Source organism: Coregonus lavaretus, assembly GCF_964263955.1.
Source record: "Coregonus lavaretus genome assembly, contig: HAP1_SCAFFOLD_340, whole genome shotgun sequence".
In the NCBI taxonomy this organism is placed as follows: domain Eukaryota; kingdom Metazoa; phylum Chordata; class Actinopteri; order Salmoniformes; family Salmonidae; genus Coregonus; species Coregonus lavaretus.
In genome coordinates, this window is record NW_028166140.1 from 152,820 (window position 1) to 157,276 (window position 4,457).

The window sequence follows — 4,457 nt, forward strand, 5'->3', positions numbered from 1 at the left end:
GGTCTCACGGTGCGTCCCCTTTCAGATGGTTTGGGTCTCACGGTGCGTCCCCTTTCAGATGGTTTGGGTCTCACGGTGCGTCCCCTTTCAGATGGTTTGGGTCTCACGGTGCGTCCCCTTTCAGATGGTTTGGGTCTCACGGTGCGTCCCCTTTCAGATGGTTTGGGTCTCACGGTGCGTCCCCTTTCAGATGGTTTGGGTCTCACGGTGCGTCCCCTTTCAGATGGTTTGGGTCTCACGGTGCGTCCCCTTTCAGATGGTTTGGGTCTCACGGTGCGTCCCCTTTCAGATGGTTTGGGTCTCACGGTGCGTCCCCTTTCAGATGGTTTGGGTCTCACGGTGCGTCCCCTTTCAGATGGTTTGGGTCTCACGGTGCGTCCCTTTCAGATGGTTTGGGTCTCACGGTGCGTCCCCTTTCAGATGGTTTGGGTCTCACGGTGCGTCCCCTTTCAGATGGTTTGGGTCTCACGGTGCGTCCCCTTTCAGATGGTTTGGGTCTCACGGTGCGTCCCCTTTCAGATGGTTTGGGTCTCACGGTGCGTCCCCTTTCAGATGGTTTGGGTCTCACGGTGCGTCCCCTTTCAGATGGTTTGGGTCTCACGGTGCGTCCCCTTTCAAATGGTGAAGCATTGCACCTGTACTACCACTACTGTACCTCAATTCCACCTCACAAAGTTAACATTTCCTTCTCATTTAAACTTCTCAAAGTATCGCCATACAGGACTTTGCTGCTGTTGCTTGCCTTTGCCGTTTTTCCAACTGTTAACTACGGTGATGTAGTGGTGGAGAGTCGACTCCAAAATAATTGATTCCTCGACTCCTTGACTTCCAATAGGCTATGATGTTCTGCATGCAACAGAGCAAAGAATGAACAGGCATCGTTAGTGAAGAGAGAGCAGGTGAGCCAGCGCGAGGGAGATAGAGGGGAAGGGCCGGACAGGAAGAACCAGACGTAATCTGTATCTCGCAATGTCTTGATTGTACCTTGCAAATTCACCAAAGTAGCCTGAAGTTCACCTCTTCCTCTCTGGTTTTATTACACATCTTTCCCCAGGCCTTTATAACCTATCATATAGTTAGGCCCAGGCCTTTATAACCTATCATATAGTTAGGCCCAGGCCTTTATAGCCTATCATATAGTTAGGCCCAGGCCTTTATAACCTATCATATAGTTAGGCCCAGGCCTTTATAGCCTATCATATAGTTAGGCCCAGGCCTTTATAGCATATCATATAGTTAGGCCCAGGCCTTTATAGCCTATCATATAGTTAGGCCCAGGCCTTTATAGCCTATCATATAGTTAGGCCCAGGCCTTTATAGCCTATCATATAGTTAGGCCCAGGCCTTTATAGCCTATCATATAGTTAGGCCCAGGCCTTTATAGCCTATCATATAGTTAGGCCCAGGCCTTTATAGCCTATCATATAGTTAGGCCCAGGCCTTTATAGCCTATCAAATAGTTAGGCTATTACACGGGGGGGAAAAATATGTTTTGTGATAACTGCACTGTGATGAAAATTTGGTGGGGGGGGTCAGTTAGGGATTTTTCTTAACTTTAAGGATCCCAATTTCGTTTGAAAAACGTTTTAACGTTTAAATGTTCACACCCCTAATGGAGACCAGCGGTGTAGGGTGAAGTTGCCCTAGACACTGATCCTGGGTCAGTTTAGCATTTTCCCCACTACTGGTTAAGGTCAGGATTGGGGGAGGGGAAGCTGGTCCCAGACCTGTTTAGCATTTCCCCCCACTACTGGTTAAGGCTAGGATTGGGGGAGGGGAAGCTGGTCCTAGACCTGTTTAGCATTTTCCCCACTACTGGTTAAGGCTAGGATTGGGGGAGGGGAAGCTGGTCCTAGACCTGTTTAGCATTTTCCCCACTACTGGTTAAGGCTAGGATTGGGGGAGGGGAAGCTGGTCCTAGACCTGTACCCTGGGGAAACTTCCTCCCGGAGCAAAGTGACAACACACTCTTTGTTGCAAGTTTCTCTCTTTTTGAAGAAGGTCTCATTGTTTGTTGAAGATAAGGGTCATATTATTTCAGTCTGTGTGTGGTAACAGTACAGCGTACATCATTTAAAAAGAAGTGAAAGACAATTAGTTGTTGTTTTTGTAACATTTTTATACATTAAGGCATAATAAAATAAAGATCAAGTCAACAACACCAACATTTGGGGATTGGCAAATCCAGAGGTTATAACATTGAACTGACATAGCTTAGCTATCATTAAAACATGGAACTATTAACATAATTTAGCTAGCTTAGATATCATTAAAACATGGAACTATTAACATCATTTAGCTAGCTTAGATATCATTAAAACATGGAACTATTAACATCATTTAGCTAGCTTAGATATCATTAAAACATGGAACTATTAACATCATTTAGCTAGCTTAGATATCATTAAAACATGGAACTATTAACATCATTTAGCTAGCTTAGATATCATTAAAACATGGAACTATTAACATCATTTAGCTAGCTTAGATATCATTAAAACATGGAACTATTAACATCATTTAGCTAGCTTAGATATCATTAAAACATGGAACTATTAACATCATTTAGCTAGCTTAGATATCATTAAAACATGGAACTATTAACATCATTTAGCTAGCTTAGATATCATTAAAACATGGAACTATGAACACAGTTTAGCTAGCTTAGCTATCACTATAATATTAACAGATGCCTGGTCTTCACATGAATGGCTTTTTCTTTGCAATGTTTTTATTGAATACATGAACAATCAGAATACGGACTATAGACTGGGAACTCCAGTAACATTAAGAATAGTAGGTGAGTTTATATTCAGAATAGTGGGAGTATATACAGTGCATTCAGAAAGTATTCAGACCCCTTCCCTTTTACACTTTGTTACGTTACAGCCTTATTCTAAAATGAATTAAATTAGGTTTTTTCCTCATCAATCTACACACAATACCCCATAATGACAAAGCAAAAAACAGGTTTTTAGAAATGTTTGCAAATGTATAAAATAAATAAAATCTGTCATTTTGGTCTGGAGTCCAAATGTGAGATTTGTGGTTCCAACCGCCGTGTCTTTGTGAGACGCAGAGTAGGTGAACAGATGATCTCTGCATGTGTGGTTCCCACCGTGAAGTATGGTGGAGGAGGTGTGATGGTGCTTTGCTGGTGACACTGTCAGTGATTTATTTAGAATTCAAGGCACACTTAACCAGCATGGCTACCACAGCATTCTGCAGCGATATGGCATCCCATCTCGTTCGGGCTTAGTGGGACTATCATTTGTTTTTCAACAGGACAATGACCCAACACACCTTCAGGCTGTGTAAAGGCTATTTGTCCAAGAAGGAGAGGGATGGAGTGCTGCATCAGATGACCTTGGCCTCCACAATCACCTGACCTCAAACCAATTGAGATGGTTTGGGATGAGTCGGACCGCAGAGTGAAGGAAAAGCAGCCAACAAGTGCTCAGCATATGTGGGAACTCCTTCAAGACTGTTGGAAAAACATTCCTCATGAAGCTGGTTGAGAGAATGCCAAGACTGTGCAAAGCTGTCATCAAGGCAAAGGGTGGCTACTTTGAAGAATCTAAAATCTATTTTGATTTGTTTAACACTTTTTTTGGTTACTACATGATTCCATATGTGTTATTTCATAGTTTTGATGTCTTCACTGTTATTCTACAATGTAGAAAATAGTAAAAAAATAAAGAAAAACCCTTGAATGAGTAAGTGTCTCAACTTTTGACTGGTACTGTATATTCAGAATAGTAGGTGAGTGAACATTAAACCTGACTGATTAATAAGAAATTACATTCACAGATTTACAGGCTATAATATGTGTAGGATCTTAAGTCAAGTCAAGACTACATATAGCACTGATGATATTGATTATATAATAGCATGACTGAATATTACCTCATTATTACATTAATAAAACAGTATTGTCAGACACATAGCATATCTCGAGAAACATGCGTCCTAAATTGGGAATAGGGTGTCATTTGGCATACCATGGCTCTGGGGCTCACATGTTGTCTGAGGAGTCGAACGATCCAGTGATAACAAATTTAGTAGCAGAGTGGGATCCTCCGGTAGACTGACTGGCCTGACCAAGGTTGTTGCGTTCATCCACCTCTGGCCTGCTGGCCCCCCTACCTCTGCGGAAGCACAGTTCCCGCTCAGCCCAGTCAAAACTGTTCGCTGCTCTGGCACCCCAATGGTGGAACAAGCTCCCTCACGACGCCAGGACAGCGGAGTCACTCACCACCTTCTGGAAACACTTGAAACCCCACCTCTTTAAGGAACACCTGGGATAGGATAAAGTAATCCTTCTACCCCCCCTTACCCCACCCCCCCAAAAATGAAATAAAATAAAAATAAAAATTGATACATATTGTAAAGTGGTTATCCCACTGGCTATAAGGTGAATGCACCAATTTGTAAGTCGCTCTGGATAAGAGCGTCTG